General features: G+C 40.7%; 1 long non-coding RNA gene across 2 annotated transcripts in view; it reads right to left on the reverse strand.

Annotated features, from left to right (window-relative positions):
• Positions 1 to 480: 480 nt before the first annotated feature.
• Positions 481 to 22,128, reverse strand: part of LOC144487586 (uncharacterized) — a 67,015-nt gene continuing 45,367 nt past the window's right edge. Inside the window, exons 2-4 of one of the 2 annotated variants that reach the window (XR_013496436.1) lie at positions 16,481 to 16,554; positions 1,567 to 1,606; positions 503 to 607 (exon numbers count right to left, since the gene is read on the reverse strand). This is a non-coding gene — a long non-coding RNA (uncharacterized LOC144487586). Of the gene's footprint in view, positions 608 to 1,566; positions 1,607 to 16,480; positions 16,555 to 22,128 lie in introns of both variants that reach the window. The other variant, XR_013496435.1, reaches the window with a different exon arrangement.

Here is a 22,128-nt window from a genome sequence, read left to right on the forward strand (position 1 = left end):
CAAATGAATTTAACTCCAGCTTCAACATCGATTCTTGTGGGAACCCTTGATTCACTTAAAGTTATTTCAGTTAAAGTCATGATTTTCAAGAATGCAACCAAAACTTGTAAGTGAAGACTTGCTGTGCAGCATAGGAATATAAACCGGACAAATTTAATTGCATTTACAAAATCAAGTTAAATAAAGTCCAATTTCTCCTCCAGCATCCCCCCACCCCCCAACCTAACACAACGTAGGCATCATCTGAAAATTTCATTTTAAGTTTTTATTGTAATTGAAATGTGTCATGAGTTTTATTTTTCTTCAGAGTTGATAGTTTGAAGAAGCTGTCAAGTACCAAGTCTATATAGCTTACTGGCAACTAATGAGCAAGTTTGAAATAAAATCTAAAGCAACAAAAAACGTTTTTGCTTTAAAATCGGTTTCTCCACAATCCAGGAATACTACCGCATGGTCTGCATAAATTAAGGATGTATACTGTACCAGGATCAGGCTTCAGTCACTGGGAATCCACGAAAATAGAATTCTGGTCGCTCTCACTGCATTGACACTGAAGTCTGATTGGGGTCGAGTGAGTACCAGAGGAAAATAAATTAACAGTCACATCCTGCAAGAGCAGAAACAATGACAACAGTAAACAAAAGCATGACACAAAAGAAAAGATTGACGGAGAACGAATAAGAAATGATTAGGTAAAGTAGGCTTTTGATCTTGCCAGTCCATGATCCTAATCCATCCACAAAATAGTATTAATTCAACTGTCCACTCTGGTAATTGTTGCACACTTACTGCGCCAGTTTCAAATTCTGACTGGCAAAGTTTCTTGGGATGACAGGAACATTTTGGGAACCACCCAAAGAGATTGCAGTGTTTTTCCCAGTCTTGTTCTTTATTTTCTCACATGGTTGGATTGTATAGACAATGGTTGACAAGTTGATGGGAAAATAATGGCAAGTTCATAACTTACTAGCAATTTGTGGTGAGGAAGAGATATGCCATCAGTCGCAATTGCCAGGAATTTGCACATTCTACTGTCAATCTCGAAGAATGGAAGCTCACTGTCAATTTCCTCACGAGGCTCAATAAATTGCTAGATTTTAGCATAAATACACATTAATTTTGTCATAGCTACGGTGGCTGCTTTTCCTCCTCACAAGGCCCGATTAATCATTTACGGTCTTGATTTGAAATTCATCCATGGGAGCGCCAGGAGGGCGCAATTGAAGCTGTGGCGTTTCACTCCTACGGGTAATAAGTTGTTCCCAGAGGCTTATTTAAATAGAAATGTTATTTTTATTTATGTCTTTCCTTTTTGTCCACTCTCAATCCATGTTCCTTTCCCCCTGCATTCTTCTTTCTTTATCTAACTTGACACATATTCACCCAATTACCCTCTCTACTTGTTTTTTCATTTGCCAACCTTAAATATCATTGGATAAGCCATTGGACCAGATATACGAGGTTCCATATGCACTGTTAATATCACCCTGCCATAATTCACATTTCCAGCAATTCTTGGCACAAAAGTACATTGGAAGTGGGTAGCAAAAAATGTAATCACCCTACTAAAGAGATTTATTACTCCAGCAATTTCTGGGCTATTGATCTGGTGTGAAAACAAAATAAAAATACATGAACCATTGCTTATAGGAGTAGAGAGAAGAATATAATGGGGAGTAGGGTTGGAATCAAAGAGTGAAAATAAACTTGTGATAACCAAGAAAAACCAAGATCTTATTTATTTACTCTTTCCATTTGATTCTGAAGGAGATAGAAAATAGAATGCAAAACATAAGCATATTTGAACATTTATGGTAAATGAGTCAACAATCCCATTATTGGTCTGCAAGCCCCAAACAATCCTTTCAGACAAAAATGATTATTTGTACCTTTTCCAATTTAGTATACTGTAACCACTGAAGTCTCCTCAGACCAACCACAGTTTCAGTCACTATCTTGTGGAACATCTCTGTTCAGTTCCCAAGTGTGACTCAGAGCTTCAAATCATGTGTCATTCTCTGCCCCACTCCCATCTCTCTGTCCTTGGTTGCCTACACTGTTCCAATGAAACTCAAGCTCGAGGAACAGCACCTAATCTTTTGATTAGACACCTTATAACCTTCTGGACTCAAAGTAAATTCAACAATTCCGGTTTTTTTTATTATTCATTCGTGGGACATGGGTGCTGCTGGCTGGTCAGCATTTGGTGCCCATCCTTTGTTGCCCTTGAGAAGGTGGTGGTGAGCTGCTTTCTTAAATCGCTGGGTTGACCCGCATTAGCAGTTACAACTCTGCTTCCACTGCTTTTTGAGGAAGTGTTCCACAGACTCGCACCTTTTGCAGAAGAGAGTTCCACAGACACTCTACCCTCAGAAATAATTTCTCCTTGTCTGTCTTAAATGGGCAGCACCTTATTTTTAAACAGTGATCCTTAGTTCATTCATTCTCCCAAAAGAAGAAACATTCTTTCCACATCAACCCTGTCAAGACAGGATCTCATGTTTCAATCAAGTCACTTCTTACTCTTTTAAACTCCAGCAGAGACGAGCTTAGCCTGTCCAACCTTTTGTCATAAGATAACCCACCCATTCCAGGGGAATCCACTAAATGGGGATGCAGTTTATAATATTCATATAATCCTTGCAGTGCAGAAGGAGGCCATTCGGCCATCGAGTCTGCACCAACTCGCCAAAGAACATTTTACACATGCCCTCCCCCCCTGCCCTAACCTCTTAACTCCACGCATTTACCATGGCTAGCCCTCCCCTCTGCCCATCCCATAACCCCACACATTTAAGGTTGCTAATCCACCTAACCTACACATCCTTGGACATTAAGGGGCAATGCTTCATTCCACTGCCTAACCCACCATCAAATTAGTTTAATCCGTCATTAGCTAATCTCCTGAAAAAGCACTTGTACCATTCCTGTTGAAGCACATCCTATCTGTCCTGCAAAGATCTCTAACCGCCTCAGAACTGGTTCCAATCAAGTCCCTAGGATTCTGAAATTCTTCTTCCTACACCATTTCTCCAGTCACAATATTTTACAATCTCATCTCATTGCTCTTATACTCACTAGCATGTAGCAATAGGATTAATCCAAAGATTAGTGCCTTTGAGATCCCCTCTTTCTCCCAGCCTTGAAATGGTTTGTGGAACTTCAACTCTTTTCCTACCCATATCATTAGTTCCAATCTGGACTACGACTTTTGGTTATTCCTTTCCGCCACATAATATTCTGCATTCATTCAGCAATTCTGGCAGTAACACAACATGCCACTGCACTGAACTCAAAACCTTGTGGATACAACCATTTTCACAACTTGTAGATTTGGAGCTGAATCATGGAACATTTCAAATACTGCAAGCATATTTTTCTCACAATATATGGCAGAATTTGTAGAATGCAATACAGTTATCCATTGTGTGTTAAGCTTGGCACAGTTCCTATATATTTGCATTTAAGGGTAGGCAGTGATGTTTTGGTATTATCACTGTCCTAGTAATCCAGGGTAATGCTCTGGGGATAACAGCAAATGGTGAAATTTGAAATCAATAAAAATCTGGAATTAAAGTCTGATGATGACCACGAAACCGTTATCTACTGTCATTAAAAAAATTATCCATTTGGTTCACTCAATGTCCTTTGGGGAAGGAAATCAGCCACTCTTACCCGGTCTGGCCGACATTTGACTCCACACTCAGCAATATGGTTGACACTTAACTGGCCGCCTCAGTTCAAGTGCAATTAGGGATGTGCGATAAATGCTGGCCTAGCTAGCGACACACATCCCATAAATTAATTTTTAAAATGTGCTACTCCAGGTACACCCATGCTACAGATGTAAACAGTCTTTAAAGAAATCCAGTTATTGACAGAAACCCTTAATATTAATCAATCTGCTCATCTGCAAGCTTCCTTCCCTAATGGGCAATTAGATTCTGATTCACCTGTTCTCACCACAAATTAAATTTTAAACCTTTAACGGAAGTAGCTTAATTTAAGAAAGAAAGTAATGGCTTTTTGTGGTTTAATGACCCTATCTTTGCAAATCAATGCAACGTGTCTTAGCTGTGAGCTAAAAACAGATCTGCCACTTAAAACTTTTCTTTCAAAAGGCAACATGAAAGATGTAGGTGCAGATAATTGCAAAACAAAATGGTGTGACTACCCATGTAGGACGGGGATGTGGTAAAGAACAAAATTTTTGTAGGAGGGGATCCTTCACAAATTGTCATTTTCTAGGAGAATGTACCATATGTCACAGAACACCACCACAGTTATTTTATCAAATTACATTGCGTGCTATAGAAATAGGCTCTTTATCTTGAAATGGCTTTGTTTATTTTCTGGCTTTTCAATCCAGCTAACAGTCATACCCAATAAATCTCATAAATGACACACATATTTAAGGCATTCTTTTGTGAAATTGTGATTTATTTGTGGCTTCAATTGACTGATACAGCCTTATGGTTCTGATATCCACGCTTAATCACATAACTCTGCTAAGGTATGGCAAAATAAAGGAAACCATGAAATATGGCTTCATATTTAGATTTATTTTACTGTGGATCAAAAAGAATTGAGGTAAACAGAAAAGACGCATAAGTATGAATATTTTACATAGGCAGCCATTTTGAATTCAAACCAAAATTTGAATATGCACAAACAAATGTCCACATAAATTTATTTTAATCATTTGATAGGATTTGACTCTAGAAATAACAGCAGAGCTATTTTGTTTCCTTTAACCAGGATGCTGCCTGGTTTGGAGGGTAGGTCTTATGAGGAAAGGTTGCTAATATTTGGAGATGCCTGTACAACAAAAGATTAAAGTGCTAAGATATACAAATGGTTAAATTGTGGATCGAAATGTAAAAGGCATTAAAGATATATTTTTAAACTGAATGGAGGATATTAACTATTTGATAATTCATAAATAAATTACTCTATTCAAATTGGAGGAAAAGAAAACTTGATCTATGGTCACCAAGTTTAATACAATTATCAATAAGGGACAATTTCCTGGAATCCAAAATTGGGATAAAATTAGTGAACTTTAAAATGAGATGGATTAATCAAACCCAATCAGCATGAATATCATTAGGGAAAATAATTTTTGAAGAAATGTTCAATTAGATACAAGAGAAGTTTATTTATTAGTGTAACAAGTAGGCTTACATTAACACTGCAATGAAGTTACTGTGAATGAAGCAGATGTAGCATATATGAATTTTTGGAAAGCATATAAAGCTTCAAGAAGGGAGTTTGTTCCAAATTTCAGATTTATGGTATGAAAAAAATGTAACTGTATGGATACAAAGGTCTAAAAACAGAAAATGCCAGAAACACTCAGCAGGTTAAGCAGCATCTGGGGAGAGATGCAGTGTTAATGGGTGCAATTTTACCAACTTCCAGCTGGCTAGACTGGGGGAAAGAGGATTGGTAAAATGATGATGAGCCACTGAGGGATGGCTCCGCTTGCAGTCTCAGTGCCAGGAGATTTCCCAGTGGTGGGAATAGTGGCGGCTCAGCTGCCAAATAAATGGAGACGAGCAGCCAATCTGAATGATTAATGGCCTAATTAAGTGTGATTTTTGCCAGTGGCAGATTGGCCCTTTGCCACATCAGAGGGGAGGTGATGGCCGAGTGGCTAATCGACTATTAATCCAGAAACCAGATAATGTTCTGGGGACCTGGGTTCGAATCCCGCCACGGAAGATGGTGGAATTTGAATTCAATAAAAAATATCTGGAATTAAGAATCTACTGATGACCATGAAAACCATTGTCGATTGTCAGAAAAACCCATCTGGTTCACTAATGCCCTTTAGGGAAGGAAATCTGCCGTCCTTATCTGGTCTGGCCTATATGCAACTCCAGAGCCACAGCAATTTGGTTGACTCTCAACTGCCCTCTGAAATAGCCTAGCAAGCCACTCAGTTGTAACAGTCACTACAAAGTCTCAGCAAAGAAATGAAACTAGACGGATCACCTGACATTAACCTAGGCACTGGAAAAGAATGGCAAAACAAACAGCCCTGTCGACCCTGCAAAGTCCTCCTTACTAACATCTGGGGGCTAGTGCCAAAATTGGGAGAGCTGTCTCACAGACGAGTCAAGCAACAGCCTGACAGTCATTCTCATCGAATCATACCTTACAGATAACACCCCAGACACCACCATTACCATCCCTGGATATGTCCTGTCCCACCGACAGGACAGACTGAGCAGAGTGGTGGCACAGTGATATACAGTCAGGAGGCAGTTGCCTTGGGAGTACTTAACATCGACTCTCATAGCTTCAGGTGAAACATGGGCAAGGAAACCCCTTACGGGTTACAACGTACCGTCCTCCTTTGGCTGATGAATCAGTATTCCTCCATGTTGAACAACACTTGGAGGGAATACGGAGGGTGGCAAGAGCACAAAATGTACTGTGGACGGGGGATTTCAATGTCCACCACCAAGAGTGGCTTGGCAGCAGCGCTACTGATCAAGCTAGTCGGGTCCTAAAGGATATAACTGCTAGACTGAGTCTGCAGCAGGTGGTGAAGGAACCACCAAGAGGAAATAACATGTGACCTCATCCTTACCAATCTGCCGGCTACTGATGCATCTGTCCATGACAGTATCGGTAAGAGTGACCACTGCACAATCCTTGTGGAGACGAAGTCCAGCCTTCACATTGAGAATAACCTCCATCATGTTGTGTGGCACTGTCACCATGCTAAATGGGACAGACTTTGAACAGATCTAGCAACTCAAGACTGGGCATCCATGAGGCACTGTAGGCCATCAACAGCAGCAGAATTTTACTCCAGCACAATCTGCAACCTCATGGCCTGGCATATCTCCCACTCAACCATTACCATCAAGCCAGGGATCAACCCTGGTTCAATGGAGAGAGTAGAAGGGCATGCCAGGAGCAGCATCAGGTATTCATAAAAATGAGGTGTCAATCTGGTGAAGCTACCAAACAGGATTACTTGCATGCCAAATGGCAAAAACAGCAAGTGATAGAGCTAAGCGATTCCCCAACCAATGGATCAGATCTAAGCGCTGCAGTCCTTCCACATCCAGTCGAGAAAGGTGGTGGACAATTAAGCAACTCACTGGAGGAACAGGTTTCACAAATATCCCCATCCTCAATGATGGAGGAGCCCAGCACATTAGTGCGAAAGATAATGCTGAAGTATTCGCAGCAATCTTCAGCCAGAAGTGCCGAGTGGATGATACATCTCAGCCTCCTCCAGTGGTCTCCAGCATCTCAGATGCCAGTCTCCAGCCAATTTGATTCACTCCAAGTGATATCAAGAAACGGTTGGAGGCACTGGATACTGCAAAGGAAATGGGCCCTGATAATATTCTGGCAATAGTACTGAAGACTTGAGCCCCAGAACTTGCTGCTCCCCTAGCCAAGCTCTTCCAGCACTGTTACAACATTGGCATCTACTCGACAATGTGGAAAATTGCCCAGGTATGTCCTGTACACAACAAGCAGGACAAATCCAACCCGGCCAATTACCGCCCAGTCTACTCTCGATCATCAGTAAGGTGATGGAAGGGGTCATCAACAGTGCTATCAAGCAGCACAAGCTCAGCAATAACCTGCTCAGTGACGCTCAGTTTGGGTTTCGCTAGGGTCACTTAGCTTCTGACCTCATTACAACCTTGGTTCAAACATGGACAAAAGAGCTGAATTCCAGAGGCGAGGTGAGAGTGACAGCCCTTGACTTCAAGGCCGCATTCAACCAAGTGTGGCATCAAGGAGTCCTGGCGAAACTGGAATCAATGGGTATCGGAGGCAAACTCTCCGCTGGTTGGAGTCATACCTGGTACATAGGGAGATGGTTGTGGTTGTGGAGGGTCAGTCATCTCAGCTCCAGGATATCTCTGCAGGAGTCTCTCAGGGTAGTGTCCTAGGCCCAATAATCTTCAGCTGCTTCATCAATGACCTTCCCTCCGTCATAAGGTCAGAAGTGGGGATGTTCGCCGATGATTGCACAATGTTCAGCACCATTCATGACTCCTCAGATACTGAAACAGTCCATGCTCAAATGCAACACGATCTGGACAATATCCAGGCTTGGGCTGACACGTGGCAAGTAACGGTTGTGCAACGACCATCACCAATAAGAGACACTCTAGCCACCGCCCCTTGACATTCAATGATGTAACCATCACTGAATCCCTCACTGTCAACATCCTTGGGGTTACCATTGGCCAGAAACTCAACTGGACTCGCCACAAACAGTGGCTACAAGAGCAGGTCAGAGGCTAGGAATACTGCGGTGAGTAACTCACCTCCTGACTCCCTAAAGCCTATCCACCATCTACAAAGCACAAGTCAGAAGTGTGATGGAATACTCCCCACTTGCCTGGATGGGTGCAGCTCCAACAACATTCAAGAAGCGTGACATCATCCAGGACAAAGCAGCCTGCTTGATTAACACCACATCTATAAACATTTAATCCCTCCACCACCGATGCTCAGGAGCAGCAGTGTGTACTATCTACAAGATGCACTGCAGCAATTCACCAAAGATCCTTAGACAGCATCTTCCAAATCCATGACCACTTCCATCTAGCAGGACAAGGGCAGCAGATAAATGGGAATACCACCACCTGCAAGTCCCCCTCCAACCCACTCACCATCCTGACTTGGAAATATATCACCATTCTTTCTCAGTCACTGGATCAAAATCCTGGAATTTCCTCCTTAACGGCATTGTGGGTCAACCCACAGAACATGGACTGCAGCAATTCAAGAAAGCAGCTCACCAGCATCTTCTCAAGGCAACTAGGGATGGGCAATAAATGCTGACCAGCCATGTCCCACAAATGAATTTTTTAAAAATCAGCAGGCTGCCACCTGCATGGGTGCAGCAGCAGCAGTCCCTCCCCAACCAGCATCTACCGATGATTTGGACTTGAGAACTGAAACACAATATTGAAATGTGCTGAGACGTTCAAGATACATGTCTCAAGTTCAGGTTTAACTCAGTTGTATCACTCTCAACTGCATCAGAAGGTTGTGGGTGAAAACTTCACTTCAAAAATTTGAGCTCATACAACACTGAAATTACAATGACCATACTTGAAAAAAACTTAATTAGTTGTAAAACACCTTGGCATCCCCTAAGTTTGTGCAGGATGCTTTATAATTACAAGCCTTTCTTTTCTTTAATCGAGGCTGATTACAGTTCAGCTCACTGATGGAGTCCCATCTTTCAGATGAGACATTAAACATTGGCTAGCTTTCTCATTTCAGATTGACATAAAAAGGATCCCATAGCAGAAGTCAAAGAAGAGCTGAAAAGTTTCCTTGGTGGCTTGACCAGCAATTATTTCTGAAGCTTTATCAATAAGCTACTTAACTTGTCATTTATCTTATTGCGCCTTATGGAACTTTTCCGCCCACAAATTAGCTGCTGCATTTCCCCACATCAGTATTTAAAAATACTTCACTGCTTGTAAACCACTTTCAAATATGCTGAGACACGATATAGATGCAAGTCATCTCGCTTACACTTGGACTTACGCCACTAGAGCATAGAAAAGCAAGGGAAGATTTAATAGAGATTTCTAAAACTTCAACATTTTTAAGGCGATTATTTCCTCTGATTATAGTGTCAGTTACAAGTGTGAGATATGATGTGGAGATGCCGGCGTTGGACTGGGTGGACTGAGCGTGAGATATTATGAGATGTTCTGTTTTAAATGTCTCCTTTAATTTTAGGGTAACAGCGTGTCCTGGATAGGGGGCCAAAGGTGAGATCACACAAATTCTTCCCGGAGATATGCCCATGTAATCTGTAACTGAAACCAATAGAAAAATTAAGTTTTCACACCTTGACACAAAAGAGAGGCAGGTGGTTTTCTGGCTGACAAGGAGTCTTCCACATAACTTACAAAAAGACAGGCATAACTTTCAAGTAGAATCCCTACAGTGTAGAAAGAGGCCATTCGGCCCATCGAGCCTGCATCGACAGCAATCCCACCCAGGCCCTATCCCCGTAAACCCACATATTTACTCTGCTAATCCCCCTGACACTAAGGGGCAATTTAGCCTGGCCAATCAACCTAACCCGCACATCTTTGGACTGTGGGAGGAAACTGGAGCACCCGGAGGAAACCCACGCAGACACGGGAAGAACATGCAAACACCGCTCAGAAAGTCATCCGAGGCCGGAATTGAACCCAAGTCCCTGGCGCTGTGAGGCAGCAGTGCTAGCCACTGCGCCACCATACCATTCAGTACACTGGAAGACTTATTCTGCTGTAACAGGGAGAAGGGAGGCTACTGAAAAAGCTGGAACTTAATCTTCAAGGCTTCATATCTACTGGGAGCATAGCATAAAGTAAACATGTATTGGAAAGTAATTTAGTTGCATCAGTTAATGGAGAGGTGCCTTTCCTTTAGTTTGGTATATTAATTGCTTGTTAAGTTGTGTTTAGAGTCAGAGTCTTACAATACAGGAGAGGTCCTTTGGCCCATCAAATCTGCCCCGACAAAACTACATTAAATCTATACTAATGCCACTTTCCAACACTTGGCCCATAGCCTTGAATGTTATGACATTTCAAGTGCCCATCCATGTACTTTCTGAAAGTTGTGAGGTTTCTTGCTGCTATTATCCTCCGAGGCAGTGCATTCTGGACTCCCACCACCCTCCTGCCCCTCACCTTAAAATTATGCCCCTTCATTATTGACCCCAAGGGGAACAGTGGCTTCCTATCCATCCTGTCCATACCCCTCAATCTTATACATCTCAATCAGGTCCCCCCTCAGTCTTTTCTGCTCCAAGAAAACATGGCTATGTTTGGTTTACTTTTCCTTTGGCTCATCTGTGACAATAGAACTCTTAAAATGTGAAATATTGTCCTGTGGTTCTCTCTGTTGCTCGCTGCATAATTCATTTTAAGTTATCCATCTCTACAGGGATTGTAACATAAGGATTAATTTAAAAATTGACGCCAAGGGCAGAATTTTTTTCAGGCAAAGGGAGGTGGGTGTGGTGCACGCACGGTGTTACTTACATCCCCTGAAATTTTTGATGGGTCAAGATCCTAACATCATCCCACCCTCTTCAGCATTTCTGCAGGGTGGGATTAAAGGTGGAGGGGGAATCCTTGAATCTGTCCGGTGAGTTAAGTTGTTACTTCAGTTGCCAATTAAGAACAGTTTTAACCCTCAATTCAGGGTTTAGCAGCCAGGGCACCTTTCTCCCCCCAGACTGTCAGCAATGTGACAGGGCCATCGAGGAGAGTGCTCAGTGATAAGAACTTCTTCAGACAGACAGGCTGGGAGGCCTTTAATCAGTGAAACGCAAGAATGCAGCCATGACAATTGAGAGGCTGCTGTTTAAAGCACTTCTCATCACATTAATACAGAATAGAACAACAAATGCATGGAAACCTCAAAAGTAAAGCACAGAAGGCCATTCAGCCCATCATGTCTACACCGGCCATACAGTCACGTTTCCAAATATTGTATTGTCTGCAAATATTGAAATTGTGCCCTATATACCAAGGTCTGCATAATTAATCTATATCCGGAAAAGCAACACTGACCCCTGAGGAACACTATAAACCTTCCTCCAGCCTGAAAAATGTCTATTAACCACTGCTCACTGTTTCCTGTCACTCATCCAATTTTGTATCCATGTTATTGCTGCCCATTTTAATCCACAAATTCTAACTTTGCTCACACATCTGTTGTTCAGCACTGTATTAAATGCCTTTTAGTTGTCCATGTACACAATATCAACTCCCTCATCAATCCTCTCCATTACCTCTTCAAAAAGCTCCAGAAAATTAGTTAAACATGATATTCCCTTAAGAAAGCCATGTTGGCTTTCCTTAATTAACATTCATTTGTCTGCATGACTATGAATTTTGTCCTGAATTATTGTTTCTGGAAGTTTCCCCACTGATGAAATTAAACTGACAGGTCTTTCCTTATACCTTCTTTTGAACAACTGCATAATGTTTGCCATTCTCCAGTCCTCTGGCACCATACCAGAGTATCCTTGAATGCATCTTATTCTGTCCCGATGACTCTTCAACTTTTAAGTACCGACAGCCTATCCAATACCTTTTCCTTATCAATTTTAAACCCTTCTAGTGACTGAATTTCCTCCTCTTTTACCATGACCTGGGTATAATTGTCTTCCTTGTTAAAGACAGATGCAAAGTGTTTATTCAATAGTTCAGCCAAGTGTCCCCTGCCTCCATATGTAAATCCTGTGTTTTGTCCCTAATCAGTTCTCCTCCTCATTTTACCATAATGCATATGTGCATCCTTATACAATGGCACAGGCAGCCAGTCTTCAAACTATCCAGTGATCTACGATGCTCAAATTTCAAATAAGGTGCCATTGTCTACTTTACCTCCAATTATTATTAATGTAATCAGAGTTAATGAACTTAATGCTTGATAAGCTGTGGGTTGTCTAATGGAAAAGTACCAAAAGAACCCATTAGCTAAGAATGACAAAATGAAACATTTGTGCCTCTGTTAGATTATCTTTTAGTTCCATCACTATTGACAATATACGCACAAGATCACAATCAATTATTGCTCACTGCTTTCTACAAACTGGATGGAATTCTCTCATCAGTCTGGTTATTATTGGCACCTTGTTATGTACAGTCTGATTGATATCTGTACTGGTATAATACATCCAAACTAGCCGATATTGCAAATTATTGAACACAGATCATCCATAATACATGATGGTTTCCCTGCCACTAGCTGCTATACAGAAAATGTGCTGAGGTTTTTTGTCCTTCTGCATCAAATAGCAATATTCAATTATCAATCACCTAATGACTACTGTTAATGTCAAAGCACACTTTTACAATTCAGTTGCAGACTGATCGCCAAATGCTAATTTTGTAGCTACTCTTTTAATTATTTCTTCTTTTATTATTGCGACCATTTGAAAAGTAGCTCTAGGAACAAATCAGATTTTAATTGTGTATTGATCAGCAGCTTAACTTAAAGTTCACAACCAATGAAATTAAGTTAGAACTAGACTAAATAGGATACTGGCTGGCTGCATTTACAGTATAAAATGAAACATACCATTTGTCTTTATATGAAACCTTTGGTAGGATTCATTTAGAATAATGTGCCCAATTTCAATCTACTCAAGTGAAAGATGATGAGAGCCTCTGGAAAAGGTTTAGAGTAGGGTGACAAATTGCTTTGTTTACAGCACCTTAATCCATATAGGATTACAAGACCGAGGTTGTTTATTTTAGAACCATACAAGCTGCCAGATGTAGTAGTAGAGGCGACTACAATTTTGTCTTTTAAAAAGCATTTAGACAGTTACATGGGTAAAATGGGTATAGAAGGATATGGGCCAAACGCGGGCAATTGGGACTAGCTTAGTGGTTTAAAAAAAAGAGTGGCATGACCAAGTTGGGCCAAAGGGCCTGTTTCCATGCTGTAAACGTCTGTGATTATATAGACTCAGGGCGATTTGATTGAAATTTATGAAATAATGAAGGAGTAAGATTATATCCATATTCACAAATTATTTCAATTAAATTAGTTGGGGAGGACCAATGCATTGTAATATGTTACACAAGGTTAGAACACATTAAATATTAGGCATCCTTCTCTTTTCAGAGAATTGTTGAACTTTGGAGTCGGTCATTAAATCGTGTGGTAAGAGTTTATTTGCTAGACCCATTCCTGCCTGCAGCACAGATATACAAGAGATAGGTGCCAAGTAATACAAGTTATGATCAAAGCAATCATAGAATCGTAGAACCATACAGCGCAGAAGAGGCCCTTTGGCCCATCGAGTCTGCACCGACACATTAGAAAACCTGAACTCCCACCTAATCCCATCTGCCAGCACTTGGCCCGTAGCCCTGAATGTTATGTGCCAAGTGTTCATCCAGATACTTTTTAAAAGGATGTAAAGCAATCTCCTTACTTAGTTTCAATTACGAGGGGAACTTGAGAGGAATTTCCATTGTCAAGATAAATGAACCAACACAATTATCCCAAAGTATAATTTCAATAGTAACATCTGAAAAGAATCACAATGGACCTACAATAATGATCTTTTAACAATTCTGTAGCAGCTACTGAGTCATTGAACATATAAAATGCCCGAAAGTTGGTTAATCCAACTGTGGAGTACTCAAAGATAGGAAGTAATAAGTTATCAGAAGAGAACCTATCAACTTACCAATCAGACTGCACAAATTCTAATGAACTCAGTATTGTGCAGTATATTTTTGTGCTGACAGCTGGGTGGGGGGGGGGGGGGGGGGGGGGGGGGTGGAGTTGCACAGTGAGTGACCCCCAAACATACATAGCTAGAGGCAACTAAGAACATGACAAAAAAAACTCTATCCTTGACAAATATTAGACTCAAGCAAGGAAGAAATTTCACAGCTTCAGGAAGAATGCAAAAGGTAAGGCACATATGCTGCTGTATAGTGGCAGCGCAGAACACAAACATATAATGGAAGGTAAGGAAAGTTTTGTGCATAAATCAGCTATATTCAGAGAAATATTAGCAAGAGTTTAGTGAGAAATGTATTTGAAGTGAAAATGATAGGTATTACAAATTGCATTATACATGCCATGTTGAGGAGAGAATGCACAGCAGGAAGCACGTTTAATCGGCCTAATCAGCCATCACTGCTGTCATGAAAGACAAAGCTTGTACATAACAGAAAAGAATAATGTGAAACAGGTGATGGATCCTGAAAATATTATAAGCCACTGGAGTCACTACAGGCAAATTATTGTCTGTTTGAGAGGAAAAGCTTAAAGGCCATAGCATGCCACTCACATTCTGGCTGCATGATGTGTTACATTAACACACCCTAACACAATCTTCTAAAAAATCCATTCTCAGGATGTGGGCTTTGCTGTCTAGATTTGTTGCCATTCCCTGGTTGCTCAGATGTGGAGCTTTTTGAATTACTGTAGGCCATGTGGCACTTTAGGTATGGAGTTCCAGAAATTTGACTCTGACAATAAAGGAGTAGCGATATAGGTCCAAGGATTTGTGCAACTTAGAGGAAAACTTTAAGGTAATAAGTGCTGCCTTGTACCAGTTTTTCCAGATGGTTTGAGGGCTGTTGTCAAGGAAGTTGTTTTGACTTGTGACAGTACATCCTGTAGGTAGTACACAATATGAGCAAACTACACTGGTGGTGATGGTGGATGTGATACCAATCAAGCAGGCTGCTTTGCGCTGGATGATTTTGCACTTCTGGAGCATTGTTGAAGCTGCACCAGCCAAGTCGAGAGAGTATCCCATCACACTCCTGATTTGTGCCTTACAAGTGATAGTGGATATTTGGCGAGATAGGAGGTAAGCCGCTTGTGACACAACGTACAGTCTTTAACCTGCTCTGGTAACTGCACATTAGTATATTATTCACAAAAAGCAGACCAAATCCAAATATACCAATTATCACCCTTATCAGCAGAAAAGTGACAACAGGAAACAATAAAAACTGCACATGACTCACCTCTGACACTACTGTACTTCTGGAGTTTACTGACTCCAAGTCTAAAGCATAATATCTTTACTGTGCAGCTGTAGAGTGCTGCACATTATTCTCATTAATGACCCAAATTAGTTATTTTTAAAAAGTCCTTCTTCCAGGCACTTTTCATAAATGTCAATTTTCAAAGAAATGTTCAGAACTAAACTGTTCTAAACAGATAAATACCCTTTAGCATTTGCTACCTACATTTTATTTTTATAAACTCTTGCTTTTTTTAAAAAAGTAAATATATAATTATAAAAGTCAAAAATTTCTGCACCATAGTTGATACAAAGGAAAATATTAAAAAAGGAAGCAATTAGAAGGTGACACTGGGCTTTTTTGTATTTTCTTCAACAGCTTCAATGTATTTAGTGGCCATGACTTCTGCATAGATAACAACAGTTTCATCTGCTCAACAGCGTTCGTTATAACCACCAGTCCAAACAAAAAGAGATCAGATAAAAGGTAAAATGAATCCCACAGCTTCTCACGTTTTAGCTGTCGGACATGGATCCTAATCAATTTCAATGTTTGAATATTTGCTGTTCACCTCAAGCGAAAATATTATTTCAAGAAAATTAACAAATTTAAAATTGAATGAGCACTCAACCAAAATTTTGGTCATTAATGACTAGAAAGAGTAGTTAAAATTGCATCTAGCCCAGGATTGTGTAATTGAAGTATATTGTTATTTTGATGCAAATGTGTGCACATACATTTTCAAAATATAAAGTAAAAAGAGTGTAAGGAAATCCACGTCTCATTCCTCAGTAATAGGACTGATGGGTAAAATAAATTAAAACGCCAATTCTTGTATCAGAGTCAAAAGAGTTGGTAAAATAATTTTGTCATGCAGCCTAAATTGTAATCTTGCTCTACATTACCAAATAATAGAGAGTACAAAATGGCAATATAATTTTATATTATATAATAAGACTTACCTCGTGTTTCTGTTAACAGTACGGTAGCAATAGTCTTTCCCCCTGATGCAAAGCCATGCCTTCCTGTTCACCCTCTGCAGGTTTAAAAGATACCACAATGATTCATCTCCTCTATCCCCAACACTATCAGTTTAAATGGTTTTACAGCTGCAGGTTTCAATCAGCAGGAGCTGAACAAACACTAGCCTTACTTGAAAGGATTGGATCAATTGCACTGGATTTTCTGACAGCCCAAAATTGCCTTGCCTGATGTTCATCCACTGACAGCTTTAATAATTGCAACTCAAATATGTTGCTGAAATGCCAATAGAGCAGCACGGCAATGAATCAAAGACAAGCAGCTGCCCTTCTCAATTTTCATCAATGAATGAATGATTAAATTTGTATTTATAGAGGGCATAATATATAGCAAATAAATCATGTTTCTAAGCAATAACAGAATTAATAATGCATGCATGTGTGCACTCATACAGACGTATATTCTAATAATCTATAATTTAGCTCTTTAAAACACCAAATGAACATGCAATTATCAAATGTTATAACTCAGACACCGACTCGACAAATCTGTGTGGGTTTTTCTTCCATGAGACACCAAGTTTAAGCTCACTTTTCTTGATCCCAGGATCCTTTAATGTACCTCTTTTAAAAAAGATCATGTAGTTGCTTAAAAATGATAGGAACTCAGCATCAAAAATATGGGGGGGGGGGGCGTGGTTTCCACCTTATATACACTATTGTTCACAGCATTACCCACAGCCACATGTGGCTAATTGAAGTTTGAGCTAAAAATAATGAGTAATGAACATCATTGTAGGGAGTATGATCTCAAATACCCATACACACACTGCAGGTATTTTGATTTTTTTTCTTTGTTTGTCAGTAAAATGGCAAGATGAAAAACAGTGTGCAAGTGTTTTTTGATCATTGTGCAAGCTTTACTTTCTTGATCACACTTACATGTATAGATGAGGGCAGTGCTGGTGATGTAGTCTACATGGACTTCAGTAAGGTTTTTGATAAGACTGATCAAGAAGGTAAGAGCCCATGGGATCAGGGCAATTTGGCAAATTGGATCCAAAGTTACCGCTTGGATTGTTGCTGGGTCCCTTGCTGTTTGCAGTGTACATTAATGATCTAGATTTGAATTGGGGGATATGATCAGTAAGTCCGCAGATGACATGAAAATTGATGGTATGGTATAGCGAAGAGGAAAGCCTTAGATTACAGGATGATATAGACAGACTGGTCAGATGGACAGAATAGTGGCAAATGGAATTTAACCCTGAAAAGTGTGAAGTGATGCATTTTGGGAGGACTAACATGGCAATTTCAAACAAAATTGTAATATTTGTATTTTTGGTAAGATTAATATTGTATAGTACAAGTGTACAGGAAACAGGAGCACAAATACATGTGCACGGAATAGCAGAGCTAAGGTTTACTGAGCTCTTGATCTCAGCGATGTAGAGCCCACAAAGGAAGGAAAGAGAAAAAAACTAAAGACAGAATAATTGCTAGACATCTATCATGCACAGGGTTTAAAGTAAATTCCTCAGGAGTGGTGGTTGGAAACATGTTCTGCTGGTGTGAGAACTGCAGGAATATCAGTCCACCAGGCCAGATAAAAGGAAAGGGTGGTTTAAAAAAAAATAAGAGCATAACATTTCAACAAATGGCAATATATTCAACTTTGGATCTCTTACTGTGCTTAGTCTGCTTTTACATGAACGTAGGTCAGGAGGCACACTCCATGCTCCTTCTAGCTCCACATTCAGGAGAGTATACTATAAAGTCATACATTGTTTCTGCAATCTAACAGACTGAACTGAATTTTCTGTACGCAACTGGTGCTGGACACCTCGGTGCAAACAAATTTTGCAGAGGAGTTCCCAATCAGGAATCAGTACTCGCATTAACATAGAACATAGAACATTACAGCACAGAACAGGCCCTTCGGCCCACGATGTTGTGCCGACCTTCATCTGAAACCAAGATCAAGCTATCCCACTCCCTACCATCCTGGTGTGCTCCATGTGCCTATCCAATAACCGCTTAAATGTTCCTAAAGTGTCTGACTCCACTATCACTGCAGGCAGTCCATTCCACACCCCAACCACTCTCTGCGTGAAGAACCTACCTCTGATATCCTTCCTATATCTCCCACCATGAACCCTATAGTTATGCCCCCTTGTAATAGCTCCATCCACCCGAGGAAATAGTCTTTGAACGTTCACTCGATCTATCCCCTTCATCATTTTATAAACCTCTATTAAGTCTCCCCTCAATCTCCTCCGCTCCAGAGAGAACAGCCCCAGCTCCCTCAACCTTTCCTCATAAGACCGACACTCCAAACCAGGCAGCATCCTGGTAAATCTCCTCTGCACTCTTTCCAGCGCTTCCACATCCTTCTTATAGTGAGGTGACCAGAACTGCACGCAATATTCCAAATGCGGTCTCACCAAGGTCCTGTACAGTTGCAGCATAACCCCACGGCTCTTAAACTCCAACCCCCTGTTAATAAAAGCTAACACACTATATGCCTTCTTCACAGCTCTATCCACTTGAGTGGCAACCTTTAGAGATCTGTGGATATGGACCCCAAGATCTCTCTGTTCCTCCACAGTCTTCAGAACCCTACCTTTGACCCTGTAATCCACATTTAAATTAGTCCTACCAAAATGAATCACCTCACATTTATCAGGGTTAAACTCCATTTGCCATTTTTCAGCCCAGCTTTGCATCCTATCTATGTCTCTTCGCAGCCTACAACAGCCCTCCACCTCATCCACTACTCCACCAATCTTGGTGTCATCAGCAAATTTACTGATCCACCCTTCAGCCCCCTCCTCTAAGTCATTAATAAAAATCACAAAGAGCAGAGGACCAAGCACCGATCCCTGCGGCACTCCGCTAGCAACCTGCCTCCAGTCCGAAAATTTTCCATCCACCACCACCCTCTGTCTTCGATCAGATAGCCAGTTACCTATCCAATCGGCCAACTTTCCCTCTATCCCACACCTCCTTACTTTCATCATAAGCCGACCATGGGGGACCTTATCAAACGCCTTACTAAAATCCATGTATATGACATCAACCGCCCTACCTTCATCAACACACCTAGTTACCTCCTCAGAAAATTCTATCAAATTTGTGAGGCACGATTTGCCCTTCACAAATCCATGCTGACTATCCCGGATTAATCCGCATCTTTCTAAATGGTCGTAAATCCCATCCCTAAGGACCTTTTCCATCAATTTACCAACCACCGAAGTCAGACTAACCGGTCTATAATTACCAAGGTCATTTCTATTCCCTTTCTTAAACAGAGGAACAACATTTGCCACTCTCCAGTCCTCTGGCACCATCCCCGTGGACAGCGAGGACCCAAAGATCAAAGCCAAAGGCTCTGCAATCTCATCCCTCGCCTCCCAAAGAATCCTAGGATACATTTCATCAGGCCCAGGGGACTTATCGACCTTCAGTTTATTCAAAACTGCCAATACATCCTCCCTCCGAACATCTATTTCCTCCAGCCTATTAGCCTGTAACACCTTCTCTTCCTGAAAAACATGGCCCCTCTCCTTGGTGAACACTGAAGAAAAGTATTCATTCATCACCTCGCCTATCTCTACTGATTCCATACACAAGTTCCCACCACTGTCCTTGACCGGCCCTAACCTCACCCTGGTCATTCTTTTATTCCTCACATAAGAGTAAAAAGAGTAACAAGTACAAAGAGACTAATACCTGTTTTGTGCATCGACACACATGATTTTTTTTGGTCTTTTCCAGGAGTGTGGTGGGCAGCCTGTAAGAAGCTTTTGTTTCCTGCTTGTTATGTTAGCCAATTATTTAGCACATCAATGTCAAGATCCAGGTTTTTACTCAAAGATTGGAATAAAACAAACGATTCAAACTGTAAATCTTTTCTCAATTTAGTACCATCATATTTACACTTCATTGTTATTTTGCTTGGTGGATTCCACAGTTACCAGTTTGGTTCAATTATTTGTTTAACAAAATTGCAGCCAAAATAGAGACAAAGGCTCATTTTAACTCCTACTTCACCAGATGTGAACACAGCATGCACAGAGTTCAAATCATGCCAGCATGAAAGTAAAGCTAGAATGCAAAAGAATGGAGAATAGCAAAGGAAAGAAGTCACTGGAGAGAGTAGTTTATACACCCACTAATAGTGGCTACACTGTGCTATGGAATCCCTACAGTGCAGGAGGTCTTTCAGCCCATTGAATCTGTGCCGACTCTCCATCTTACTCATGTCCTATTCCCGTAACCCCAGATAATAACCACACTAATTCCCCTAACCTATAAATCTTTGGACACTAAGGGACAAGTGACCACAGCCAATCCACCTAACTTGCACATCTTTGGACTGTGGGAGGAAACCGGAGCACCTGGAGGAAACCCACGCACACATGGGGAGAATGTGCATACTCCACACAGTCACCCAAGACCAAAGTGAACCTGGGCCTCTGGCACTGTGAGGCAGCAGTGCTAACCACTATGCTACCATGCCGCCCAAGTACAGAGTATACATCACAAAATAATGAGGATTTGAGAGAGAGGAACTTGAATAATCATGGGTGATTTTAGTCTTCATATAGACTTTACAAATCAAATTGGTAAAGGTAGCCTTAAGGAGAAATCTATAGCAGGTATTCAGGGCAGTTTTTTAGATTAGTATGATCTGAAACAAATCAAGGAACATGCTTTCTACACATGATAATGAGTAATGAGACAGAACTAATTAATTATCTCATTGTAAAAGATACCCTAGGCAAAAGTGATCAAATCATGATAAAATTTGACATTCAGTTTGAAGGTGAGAAACTTGGATCCGAAACTAATGTCTTAAACTTAAATAAAGACAATTCCAAAGGTATGAAGACAAAATTGACTAAAGTGGACTCGGAAAATAGGTTATAACACAAGACAACAGAGAAGCAGTAGCAGATATCTAAGGAGATATTTCCAAACTCTCAACAAAGTTATATTCTATCAAGGAAGAAAGACTCAACGGTAAGGATGCACCATCATTTAAGAATGAGATCAAGGAATATAAAAGCAGATAGTAAGAGCTTTTACAAGTATATAAAAAGGAAGAGAGTAGTTAAAGTAAAAGTTGGTCCCTTAGAGGATAAGACTAGGGAATTAACAATGGTAAACAAAGAAATTACAGACACTTCCAACAAATATTTTATATTTGTCATCACTGTCGAAGATACAAGAAGCATCCCACGAATAATAGAAGAAAATCAAGGGGCAAAAGGAAGGGGGGGGGGGGGGAAACTTAAAACAATTACCATTCTGGGAGAAAAGAAACTTTAGTTTGCCTAGTACTAAAAGCTGACAAATCCCTTGGAACTGAGATCCTGCATCCTTGAGTCTTAAAATAAATGACTGCTGAGGTGCATTAATTGTAGTCTTCCAAAATTCCCTTGATCATGGCAAGGTCCAGCAGATTGGCAAACTGTAAATGTAACACTCATTGTCAAGAAAGGAGGGAGGCAGAAAGCAGAAATCTATAGGTTAGGTAGCCAAATATCCATCATTGGGAAAATGCTGGAATCCATTATTGAGGAAGTAGTAGCAGCACATGGAGAAAATCATAATGCAATCAAGCA

The sequence above is a fragment of the Mustelus asterias genome, unplaced genomic scaffold, assembly GCF_964213995.1.
Source record: "Mustelus asterias unplaced genomic scaffold, sMusAst1.hap1.1 HAP1_SCAFFOLD_900, whole genome shotgun sequence".
NCBI lineage: Eukaryota > Metazoa > Chordata > Chondrichthyes > Carcharhiniformes > Triakidae > Mustelus > Mustelus asterias.